Source organism: Anas platyrhynchos, chromosome Z, assembly GCF_047663525.1.
Source record: "Anas platyrhynchos isolate ZD024472 breed Pekin duck chromosome Z, IASCAAS_PekinDuck_T2T, whole genome shotgun sequence".
In the NCBI taxonomy this organism is placed as follows: Eukaryota; Metazoa; Chordata; class Aves; order Anseriformes; family Anatidae; genus Anas; species Anas platyrhynchos.
In genome coordinates, this window is record NC_092621.1 from 23754869 (window position 1) to 23768026 (window position 13158).

A 13158-nucleotide genomic window follows, 5' to 3' on the forward strand; every position below is an offset into this window, starting at 1 on the left:
TGCAGTAGGGCAAAACAGAAACCTGTGACCATGGGGAGAGTTTATCCATTGGATTTACTGGCAACAGTGTAAGCAGCCGGAGAGAGGAAGAGAAGGAATCCAGTACCTGGGAAGAGCAAAGGGGGATTGCAGAGGATTTTCTTGTTAGTTGTGAGTTTGCTCTGACATTAAAACAAAAACAAAACCTTCAGCCTGCCCTTTATACATCAAGAATTGGATGAGGAACATCTCAGAGACCAGACCAAACAGTCATTGACAGAAGCGTTTTCCCTGAGGGGCAAACCCCTGGGGCCTGCCATGGCTCACTCCAGAGCCATGGCTTGGAGGGAACCAAGCACACCATTGCCTGTGGGGCTGTGGAAGACCTTCAGGCAGTTACTTAACGTGGGGCTCAGACCAGAGTAAGATATCAGACAGGAGAAAATGACCACAATTCACCTTACCTGTGACAGCCATTTCGTGTGTCTGAAATTCATCAGTGGTAGATGAGAGGTGAAACACAACTTGCTTGACTCTGATTCTTTTGAGTGTTTTGCTAAACTAGTTTAAATTACCTCCCTTGTGCTGTGGGCTATAAGAGGGATGTATTGCTGGCTTTAACATTAACAAAGTGCTCAGACACATCTCTCTGACTTTTATATTAACCACTTAAGAAGAAAACCTAGGAGTGTAGTCAACTCTTAATGCTTCTAGATAGCATCTGATACTGATCATGATCAGGTACAAAATGCTAAACCATTTAGACCACTGTCTGATCTGGGTTTGTTAATTTTTGCTTTGCTTAAAACAAAGAATTCCAGATAAACCTTTTCTAAGTGTTTCCATATTATGGCAGTTGAATTGTTCATTGGAGAAAAAAAAAAAAAAAAGATCCTTCTTTTTAGTATTCTTACCATTGCCCAGCAATGAGCAGTGGTGGATTGCTCCTTCATTGCTTACATTCATATGTCAAGCCAGGGCTGGACTTATGAATTCACATATGGCAAAGGCATCAGCCTATAGCAGCTGGAAGTAGGTATGCTAAAGCACAGTTTACTGAAGTGTCTTACAGCTTGCAAGTTTTCTAAATGAACATGCAAGCTCTTACTCTGTAAAGAGCTCTCTGTGGGTGTATCCATGTGCTGTTGTACTTCAGCAGGAGTCTTTGCTTAGATCTATTTTGGAGGATTTTTTTTTTTTTTTTCCAGAAATGCTGTCCTTGTAGTTTGCACAAGGTTCACATCTTGATGCAAAACTTCTCATGGTCCATCCCTTTTACAAGAGTCATTTGCCCAGGTCCTGCTGTCTCTAATGTCATGGTCACTCTTACTCACTAATATGCACTAAAACACATCATCAGGATGAACCATGCAAGAGGGAAGGAATTTGAACCTAGTTCATCTTGAACACAGCTAACAAAATCTGTGGACTGAAGCTAAATTCATCAGCTTCTTCCCTGTGTGACATCATATATAAATTGTTCTTCCAGCTGCACAATGACAAACATTTGACAAAATGATGTGCCTGAAAAAGACTTGGTGTGATTTTGCAAATGCATTTACTGGCAGGCTTTTTTCAACCTGCTTTAGCAGTAAACGAAAACAGAATAAATGTCTCTAGATTTGGGCCAATACTCACTGTTGGAATCTTCCTTTAGGTCATGAAGTGTTTGGTTATGACAAATATGTACAGCTTGAAAATATTCTTCATCTTCAAGCCATTTTGTGATACCTTTTCTGCACGTTGCCATTGCCTGCAAAGCCTAATGAGCCATAATTTTCTTGAACTGCAGCATGCTGCCTAAGGTCTGGTATTTCTATCTTTCTCTCTTTCCCTCATTTTGGCTCCTTCTTTGATGGTTTCACTTTAGTCAGATTAGTAAAAAAGATAAAGCTGCATTTCTACTAATAAGTCTCCTGGAGTCCCAGCCAATTGGCTGAAGGGCTGAGGATGTTGAAAATACATATCCAATTATGATCTGGCTGAGGTCCCCATTTGGCTAATGTATCAAATGTCAGTTCCAACTGAAAAAAGCACACCCTGTCACTAATGTTGTTTTATACATAGCACAAAGTGTACTCTTGAGAAACAGCCTCATCTTCTGATACACTGAAAAGCTTTGTCAAAAAGCAGGGAAGCATAATCTATCCAAAATGTAAACCTAGACATACAGGAAAAAATAAAATAAAAAAAAATATGCAAGATTCTTCACCAAACTAAGCAATATAGAGACCAGTATATTAAAAAATATTATTACTTCCATGCCATGGAGTTTTCAAGATATGCAGCAGCATGCGCCCAAATATCACAGATTAGCATCAAAGTCAACATCTAGAACTGTTTTCTAATTGCAGAAAAACCACTAACGGCATACATGTGTTTTATGCAGCAGGGAACAAGGCAAGAGTTCAAGAATATAAAACTATGAACTTGGGGAACTGTGGTTAAGGTAAGGAAGCTGTCCAGGGACTATGTATTATTTTACTCCTCCACTCCCGAGCCTTTTTGTTCCAAGCTGGGCTGCTGCACTAAATGTTGAAGAATCAAAGTCTTGTTCTTTCCCTTAAGATGCTATAGCTGTTTCTTTTCCTGTTGCTTTTCCCTCTTTCTACTGAAATATTTCTATAGTGCAGTGGAGTTTTGTGTAGAAGAGAATCAATATTATTGTTTAGTTTTCCAAGATGAAAGACTGCTGGAGAGAAAAGATCCTCCCCTTGATTTGTGGGTTGTACTGCCCGTGCTTAGTAAATGTTTATTTATTTTTTCATGCCTTGGAAAGGAGACAAGTGCTGTGGTTATAAAAGGTTCTCTTTCCTTTGGTTCCTGGCAAAAAATAAAAAAATAAAAAAAATAAAACAACCATAAACTGAGGCAGAAGAAACAAGAATATGTGAATGTGTTCCAATATTTTAGTCCCAAATCAGTCAGCTATAAATAAATGCATTAAATCTTCGGAGAACTGGGTTCAGGAATCATTTGTATATCTCATAATCACAGTTTACTTTTGCAAACACTAGATCTCATGTACTTCTCTATTCAACATTTGCTAATACTTGAGAACACAAAATACTTGCATTTTCCCTTTATACCAAGATACCCTTAAAAAATATAGCATATTAAGAGTGCCACCACTTTAAAAAGAAAAAGAACAAGAAAAAAAAAAGAAAAAAAAAAAAAAAAAAAAAGAAAGTTTTGGCCCTAGTAATACCTAAGAATACATTCATTCAAAAGACAAAAATAATATTGATCTAGGCTGAGCAATGGCAATGTCTTCCTCACCCTCAAAAGCACATGCTAATCACTTAAATCCAAACAGTCTGTCACCCCCAAAATGGTATTTAGGATGGGTGTCTAACATTTCTTGTAGACTTGAGTCTTGCATGGATTTCACAGAATCATAGAATGGCTTGGAAGGGGCCTTAAAGATTACCCAATTCCAACCCCCTGCCATGGGCAGGGACACCTCCCACCAGACCAGGTTGTGAAAAGCCCCATCCAGTCTGGCCTTGAACACTTTCAGGGATGGGGCATCCATGTGTACAAAAATAGCTGTGGATAATACACACCCCTTGAAACATCCTGGCTTATGAAAACCATGCTGTATCGACCCTCAGACAGATCATAGGAGGAAGACATCGGGCTGGCTAGTAAGAGGACCTGGGGAGAAGGAATGGGCTCTAAGCCCCCAGGCAGGACTCTGAGGGAGAGCAGGTACTGGGATTTTATCTTGTGCTGTATTCCAGGTGTGCACTTGCATGGCTGATGAATCCTGGGAGCTTTTTGCCATTCTGTTAGATATCCTGCAGATAATCTCCAGGGTGTATGCATGGAAATCCCAGAACCTGCTACCACCCCTTACCACTGAGCTGAAGGTGGCAAACCTCACACAGGAGGTGAAGCCTCCTAAGGGTATTTCAGATTCACCTCTACTAACATTCTCTGACCCCTGTTGCCATTTATTTTAAAAGCCATTGGTGATTATTTCAGTACGAGAGGTTAGGCCTGGCAAGCACACTGTTCTGTCACTCTAGAATAGTTTGAGGAGAGCTTAGCTAGCTGATTATCATTTCAATTTGTCTTTCTAAAACTAGGCCACTAGGGCCTGGCAAATGGCCTGGAAAGTCCATATAGACAATGTGCTGTCAGCCCAGTTTTACAGATCTCATTTTGGTCTGGCAGGTTTCAAGCTGCCCAGGGAGAAGTTTGGCCAGTAGCTTGTTAGTGCAGAGGACATTTTCCAAGTGGGAATGAAGCCAAGTTGTTGTGAACTTTACTAATGGGGGACGGAGCACGGAGGCTGAAGGTTGGAGCTGCTTTTCCAAAGACTAAACCAAACTCCTGAGCACGCAAAATGGAAAATATTGCAGCAGATGGTATGAGATCTAGAAACAAGCTTTCAGTTAGGCTAGAGGTTTGCTGGTGACGCTTGCATGACTTTTCCACCCTTCTTTGCTCTAGTTTCTCAGAGATTTGGCCTCGCAGGGCCTCTGCAAGCCGTGAGTGGTTGGAGGGAACTTGGATAGTTGCTTAACATTTTGTCAGCTGGTGGCCGGCCCTGCTCAGCAGCAATGAGAACCAGCAGTGGTGGTGGTGGTGGAACCACCAGCTGGCAGTCATTGAATAAGGGCCTGACTCATGGACCTCCACAGCCATGTCCTTGGTGAGCAGCAGCCTGCCCCACAAGGTTGGGAGCCATCCCAAAGGAAGCTGGCCTGAAAGAGCCCTCAGCAGGACCTTGACTCGTCTCTGCACTTCTGCAGACAGGTATTTTCTTGTCCTCATGGTAATAGCACACTGTACTACTGAAATTTTCCAGTGCACTGCTGTAAACTTGCAAGGAATATATTTGTTTTTCTTTGAGAATTAAATGAAAAATGCATAGTCACTGAAGGAAGTGCCTGTGTCCCCATCTGATCACTGTGGCATAATTTAGTCTCCAAGACCAGAGCTGTACACCTCCATGCAGGAATTGTGTGAGAAATCCTGAGGTCTGAGGACTAAGAGATAGGCAGGAGCTATGCTTGAAAGCTGTCAGTGTATGTAACACATGAGCCTACACACACAGTGACTGAAATATCTCTGAAAAGAAAAAATAATTCAGCGCCGAGGTAGAGAAGAACAATCCATCCCTCCTCCCTTCCCTTCCCCCCCCAGCTTCTCAGAGTCTAGGATGACACTGATTTGAAGTTTGAATTAATTCACAATCTGTCAATAAATTCTTGAGAACTGTGTTCTAGGGGAGCCCAGAAAAAGAATCTGAACTCTCAGTACTAAAAAGGGAAGAAAAGAAAAGCAGGTGTACAATTCTCATCTCTTGGGCTGCAAGTTAAATGTTGGGTACATCTTAGAGCCCATTAGGCCTGATTTATATAACAAACAAACTAACCAAAGCATGGACCTTGAGAAAGATGTGAACTTCCCCATTCAGTTCCATAACTGCTCGTTATTACTGGTATGTTTTTGTGAGAGCTATTAATGACCTGTTGAATTAAGTTGCCCAATACTTCAAAGGTAGTATACTTAAAGACTTTTTGAAGAGGTTCTGACATTTTTGCTACTCTCAAAAGACCTTTGAAAGCCTATGGGTTGAAGAATTACCTTTTATTTGTTGCATGAAGTTCCTTCCAGGAGCTGCAAAAAAACAAACAAACAAACAAAACTGCTATATTTCACTAATGCCCTTACTCTTACTGTGTTTTCTGGTGAACAAAAAAAAAAAAAACAAAAAAAAAAAAAAAAAAGGAGAGAGAAAAAAAGAAAGACATCTCTGAAAGCACTGAAAAAAAAAAGGAAGCAAAACAGTCAGCATATTTGGATCATGTCCTGTACTCTTATTTTATCCCTATGAATAAAATTGTTAATGACATAATTGGAAAATGCCAAGAGGGTTCAACTGGACCAACAATGGATATTACCAAAAGGCCTTTGAGATATTTGCACTGTATTTTAATGCTGAGATATAGTGAGTTATGAAAATCTCCAATAGCATTTTCTAGGAAATTATATATGTGATGTACAAATGATTATAGTTAGTTAAATAGTACTTCTGGAAAATTACTGTCTCCAGTTACATTCTCTAGGGTACTTTATAACTGAGAGTCCCAGAGTCCCTTCCTAAGGTCAAGATTGCTCACTGAGCCTCAGATAGGACTGTATTTGTGTTCTTCTGTAAGGTGTATAGAAGGCATTTCTCCATCCACTTAGTCAGTCAGGAGTGAAGGCTGAGCACACAAAGGAAGGTATCATGATGTTATGTTAATCAAGACAGCGGCATGCCTGAAAATTAGTAGTGTCTGTGATTCTGTCTGGTGTTCCAGGGTATATTTAAGTTCTGTGTACTATTTTCACATGCAATTTTATACATTTGAAAGCTATAATTAAATTTAAAAATAATGAAAATCTTATTTGAATTCAAATTAGATAGAAACCATGCTTTTGCCCTAAGCCTTTTCTTCCTGCATTTTCCTGCTTGTGGTTTTTTTTTGTGTTGTTGCTCTTGCTCTGTTTTAAAGAAAGAACAAAAAGACAGTGGAAAAACTCTACATCTGTGCTTTAATGGTAGTTCTTGGGTTTCAAAAGAATTTGGATGGGACAGTGATGGTGTTAGGACATGATGTCAGAGGCACAATGAGAAAGTTTTTAACATTTTCCTGCTTTAAAGAATGTTTCCTTGGAGAACAAGGACCCTCCAGCTGGGCAGCTGCCTGGGAAGAGGGAGAAGGGGTCTCATCATGACTCTTCCCCACACTTGACCTTGGCAAGTCACCCAGAGCAGGAGAATGGCACTTAGCCAAAGCCATCTTGAAGATAGGTATCTCCGCTAAACTAGTTATTTAGGCCTCCCCTATCATTCAGGCAGACAGACAGGCATCTCCAGAGTACGATTCATCCTATTTTAGGATAGTTGTCCAAGAAAGGAGGAATGAATCATTCTGTGGAGGTACCTGTCTTTCTTCATTGACTGCAGAGAGAGCCTAGATGACTAGGTTTGATTAGATGCCTGATCTGGGGGGTAGGTGAAGTGAGGTGAGCTCAATCCCACCTTTAGCCTCTCTGCATCGTCATTCATTATTCTGTAAAACAGTCCTGAGCTCTTCCCACTGGGGCATGTCCAGCAGAAATGTCTGAAATGTCAGATGGGCCAGTCATGAGGGCCACACAAGCCTCTGAGAGGGCTGGTTTGGAAGACTTCTCTGGTACTTAAGATCAGGAATGCCTTTTTAATGAGGGAAAATGTCCCAGGTGGAAGGAGCTTTCCAAGTGCAACAACTATCCCAGGAAGAGGTGTCTACTGGAAACACATCTTGTGCATGTGGAGAGAAATGGCTTGGCCTTTGCACACAGCATCCATATTTCTGCCTGGCGGGTGACTGCTGCATTACAAGTGGAAAATATCTGAAGCAGCTTAACAAATGACTGCTAAGAGACCTTCTGAGGAGGTAAGAGACTGTATTCTGGAAATGGGAGGGGGGAGAAACAACTAACTGCTCCAAAACATTCAGCCTGTGGTGGCCTACAGGGAGAACTTTAACAAGGGGTTTCACAACCAGGATGAGAGGCAAAAGGAATACCATGCAGAAATGTTCATCATTAGTAACTGAGGAGGAGGTGAGATGCTTCCCTGTACAAGAGATTTAGCATTTCAATGAACTGCTGTCCTTTGAAGAACATTAAGCCTTCTGCTCAGCATGCCAGGCTCACAACTTCCTGTTCACATGAGAGTACTTGTGGCTAATGTATGCTGAGTGCTGTGCTGCTCTCACAACTGTGGATAACAGGAATATAAGAAGCTGAGAGGTGATACTGCACCTAGAAAAGGTACCTTTCTGTGTCAGGAGGGACCATGACCCAAGGGATGCTTCTGTCACAGTCACCCATTAGAAAATACACTTGTCAAGTGACCCCATCTGCCTGCACGCTGCCATCATGCTGGACAGATGTAGTCACACTTTCACATACAGAACATAGGAGATATGAACTCACAGGGTGTCCCTGGTACAGCTGTGGACCTTGGGACCCCTTGTAATGAGCACATAAAAAGTGTAGTGGGAGCCAACCCCTCTTTCTTGTAATTGTGAGGTGGAAATTGCCTGAAGGGCAGAGCTGGCCAGCAAATAATTTGAAGATAGTTTTCCAGGCCTTTTGATTCCCAGTCCATGTTCTCATGGTGGAGAACGAATCGCCTCTCCTTGACACAGACTCTTGTTATCACTCCAAACTATGGATCCCAGTCCTGGTGTAAAGTGCTCTGAAACAAAAAAGCTCTATAAAGTGTCAGTATGAGTTACTGCTTCCTTTGTTCAGGCTAAGACATGGATATTGCAAGGTGGTTTAACAACTTGCTAGTTCTGCTAACACTGTTCACCAGATTAGTGGGAATCATATTTAAAGCCTACAGTTGACATGCATAGTTCCCATTCAGTTCCAGTGCACATTGCAAGGCAGGGCCCATGCTAGCTGTAGCAGTTACATAGCAAAGGCTGCAATATTTCTGTCTGCCTTGCTTTTAAAAGACTGCAAGTCTCTACTGTTGGACTCCATTTGTAAAGTTTTACAAGGCACTGGGCACTTTTGTTGCAACAGACTCCATGCCAGCATGCAACTTGTTCATTTTATGTTCTGAACATAACATTGTCCACATGAGCTTCACAGTTGGCGGTCACCAGCAGCTGTTTTTCTTTATTCACCAGCTGGCATACTGAATGCACTCAGCTGTAATTCACTTTTTCATTCCCAGCCATGAATGCTGATGCAGCTTTAGAAGCTGAGCTTGCATTCAGAGAGATAATTTCTACTAGACCTTGAGGGAGAAGGAGAAAAAAAACATTTATCTATTTTTTTTTTATAGGACTGGACCTTTACGAAGCTGCCTTTTGCAAAAATATGATGAAAACAATTTATATCTACTTTTATAGTATGTATGTATAGCTGTGCTTTAAGGGCTTCAAAATGATACACAAAGTTTTCATCCTGAGTGCATTTGTAATCAAAAGCCTATAGCATACATGTACATTTATTTGGAAAAGTTATACTAGAATAATTGTTACTGTGGCTGACAGATGATGCTAGCGTAGGTCAGTTTTTTCCATACATTTGCTCTCATTTTGTTCATTTTGTTTGTTTGTTTCTTTCTTTCTTTCTTTGGCCTTCTTCTCTTACCCCACCATTATTCTTAGGCCAACATGCAATGTTTCTCAGTGCTACCATTGCTCACACTTTTGCTTCCCTTTTACAACAATTTTTGGTACTCCCAACATGTGTCATGCTCCTGGAATATCTGTTCCAGCGGGAGTCTGAAGAAATTATGTTTCAAAAAATGTGTTTCAAACCACCAGGTGACCCAGATATTTCAAGTTTAAGCAAAACCTTTCAGGTCAAAGATGACCATTGCATATCTCTCTGGTGCATTTAGAATCTCTCCAACACAAAGGGTTTCTCTCTTCCAGATTGTGAGTTTCTGGCTTTGTCTTGCAAGCCTGTGGAGTTGGCATATGTGCACACTTTGCTTACTAGTGCCCCATATTTGTGCCACAGTTGGAGCTTAGATCCTGTGACTTGGCAGAGAGAAGTGCCATGTGGTGTTCTAAAGAAGGGGGAGAGGATCTCACCCTCACCCCAAAACAGGCCCCAGACAGACAGCAAACCAAACTCCATTCAGTACTAGAAAAGGGGAATACCAAGGTGACGAAGGTGAAGCCATGTGCATTCTTGGTATGTTTGGCTCATGCTTGACTCCATGTTTATCTCTTTTTATAGTGTTACTTATCATCACCCTTGATTTTTGTTTGATGAATATTCATTAAACACAGTTTTCAGAATACAACTTTTAGTTCACAGACTGATAATAAACTCCATCCAAGAGAAAAGTATATCCAAATACTTCAGATAAGCTGTATGCAAAATTTTGTACATATGTAAGTGGCTAAAGAAGAGACCAGTTGAACTACAGTGTAGTCATTGCTCAGGACTATGAAGGTGCCAGAATTCTGTTAAAATTATTGATTTGCCCTTGTGAGTCTGAAAAGAGTACAGCACATAAACGACAGCTTTAAACACCTTCATGCCAACAGAGGGATTTCTAGAAGAGTGTATACGGTGTGCAAGCCCCTGCCCAAAAATAATGTAGGCCTCAGTCTAATAGCATGAAATATCAGGAAATAAATTCATTTCCTCTTGTAATACCAGGAGGAATTACCAGAATTACAGCAGGCACTCTATGTTTTAGGACATTGTCTGTTTGTATTAGGTGGTTGCTGACTCAGGGAAGGACAACATTTTTCCTTTCCTTTCCTTTCCTTTCCTTTCCTTTCCTTTCCTTTCCTTTCCTTTCCTTTCCTTTCCTTTCCTTTCCTTTCCTTTCCTTTCCTTTCCTTTCCTTTCCTTTCCTTTCCTTTCCTTTCCTTTCCTTTCCTTTCCTTTCCTTTCCTTTCCTTTCCTTTCCTTTCCTTTCCTTTCCTTTCCTTTCCTTTCCTTTCCTTTCCTTTCCTTTCCTTTCCTTTCCTTTCTCTTCTCTTCTCTTCTCTTCTCTTCTCTTCTCTTCTCTTCTCTTCTCTTCTCTTCTCTTCTCTTCTCTTCTCTTCTCTTCTCTTCTCTTCTCTTCTCTTCTCTTCTCTTCTCTTCTCTTCTCTTCTCTTCTCTTCTCTTCTCTTCTCTTCTCTTCTCTTCTCTTCTCTTCTCTTCTCTTCTCTTCTCTTCTCTTCTCTTCTCTTCTCTTCTCTTCTCTTCTCTTCTCTTCTCTTCTCTTCTCTTCTCTTCTCTTCTCTTCTCTTCTCTTCTCTTCTCTTCTCTTCTCTTCTCTTCTCTTCTCTTCTCTTCTCTTCTCTTCTCTTCTCTTCTCTTCTCTTCTCTTCTCTTCTCTTCTCTTCTCTTCTCTTCTCTTCTCTTCTCTTCTCTTCTCTTCTTTTTCTTTCCAGATGGATCAGGTTATTTCATGTACAGCTTCTTTCTCAGAGGAACCAGTTTCTATTGAACTGAGGTGAACTGATCCTGCTCACAGTGAGATTAGCCAATCTAGATCACAGGGAAGTGACATATGATTTTCATTATTTGTCTTCCCTCATACTCTGCACCTCAGTGAACTGTGATCAAACCTGAAGGATAAAGTGAGCTGCAGCCTGAAGCTGCTAATGAGGAGCCAGAGTGAGCAAAACACATCTGTGAGATTTCCAGATCTGGTAGTTTTGCAGGAACAATTGGATGCTCCATTTCAGCAGTGTGTGGAGGATACAGACTCAAACTAGAGAGGAGCTGGAGGTCGTGAATGTAAATGTAGATCATGAAACAGGTAGTGGTGAATTTCTCTAGTCTTATAAACAACAAATAAACAGGCAAGCTACAGCTGAAATCCTCAAAGAAACTGGAGCATTCCAACATTTCACTTCAAATTTTCCTTCCCTTGAATCACCCACCACTCATTCTCCATGATCTCCTATGAAAATCTCATGCATTTTAAACAAGAATTGAAAGGGTATACATCATCTACATGTTGTTAGCTGTTACCATGTCAACCAGTAGACTACTTGTTAGAGCAGCCTAGATGCAGATTTGATTATAACAAATGTTTTTTGATTATAACAAATGTACTGAATCTTTATCCCTTCCCAAATTGGACCAACCTCTTTGCATAGAAAGACAGCTTTGTCTCACCAGCCTAAGCAAAAGGCAGGGCAGCTAGAGAGAGCCCAACTAGAGCAGAAAGAGCTTTCCCTGCAGTGAACTTCCTTTGCAGGAAAGCTGCAGAACAGCATAAACTAGCAGAAAGACAAGGAGGTGATTGTGTAAGGATGGCTGATGAAGAGGTGATATGGTTACATGGAAGTACCAACTATCCTATTTAGGGATCCTAGTACAACTCCAGTGGTCCTTTTTCTCCATAGACATGGATAAAGGAGGACATACAGATAAACAAATACATGCATTTATGCTCCTTGAAGCTGACAGAATTCAGAATTATTATTATTATTAATAGTGTATCTTGTTTCTGCATACCACTGCAAGTCAGATCTCTTCTGCTTCTGTAGCATTTGAAACTCTCTAATAAAATCAAAAATTATTGCCATGCCAAAAGTGTTTGCTTTTTTCATATATCGAGATTAATGTCATAAGTAAATCTCTTTCCACACCGGGGTGAAGCAGCTCTTTAAATGTCAGAACTGCACACACGCAGACACACAGGGGAACTGAGCGGGTCCCAGAGGTCATCTAGTCTCATCCCCCAAACCCAGCAGTCAGAGTGCTGCACTTGCAACATCCCTGACAGCTGCTTGCCTAACCAGTTCTTGGAAGTTCTTACAGGTAGGACCTCATGGCCTTCCCAGGCAATGCAGCACTGCGTCTCTCTCTTTATGGGCAGGGGAGAGAAGATACTGGTCTCAGTCTAGATCTCCCTTGCTGCAGTTTAACCCCTGTACTTGCTTCCTGTGCTGTTTATGGTGGATCTGGAGAATGGTTCATTAGCATCTGCTGTGCAGAAATCTTTTACATAGCAGTTCAAGACAGTAATCTTGTGGTATCTGCTGCCTAAAGCACCCCTGCATAAACCTATAACACTACAATTACCCCTGGTCATATCTAACATCATCAATTTACAGAACCGTGGTCCACAAAAACCATAGAAAATGTGCAGCTGTAAAGTTAGGAAGCAGCTACTCCACATCTCCTAGTGTAGGTGCTTCGTTAAGGCCTGTCGCCTGCTACCTGTCTGTGTCGAGGACAGCCCGGAAAATTCCTCCAGGAATGCTTGGCTTGGCCGTGAGAAGGGTGAGGCTTGCCTGCTGCTCTAGCTGTAGCGTATTCTTGAAAGACCAGTTCTTTGACTCAACAAGTCAGATGATAATTATATTGCTGCTGAAGCTAATAGTGTGTATATATGTGAAGAATTCTGTTCATTATCAAAAGTCACAATCATGATACAGATTATTACTTGGTTATTGTGAAATATACCATGAGGCATTTTATGGGAACTCAGGGGTGAATGGAGTGCATGAGACCTTTTGGAAAAACAATAGAAATGTGCAGCACAAAGAGATTTCTTCAGAGCTGTTAACAGAGACCTCTGTTCCTTAAATGCAGGCTGATGAGTGGGGATGAGGTATCTTCACTCCCTAAAAGTTAAGGGGTGGGGAGCCCTATAAGTATCCATTTTGTCCCATGTCTTGGAATCTGAGCCGGACTCCACAA

At 41.2% G+C, this 13158-nt stretch overlaps 1 long non-coding RNA gene across 1 annotated transcript; it reads left to right on the plus strand.

The window, feature by feature from the left end:
• Positions 1-3273: 3273 nt before the first annotated feature.
• LOC110352878 (uncharacterized) lies at positions 3274-9802 on the plus strand. The gene is made up of 4 exons (XR_002402577.4): positions 3274-3690; positions 4438-4743; positions 7222-7418; positions 8828-9802. It is a non-coding gene; the product is annotated as an uncharacterized lncRNA (long non-coding RNA).
• The last annotated feature ends 3356 nt before the right edge of the window (positions 9803-13158 follow it).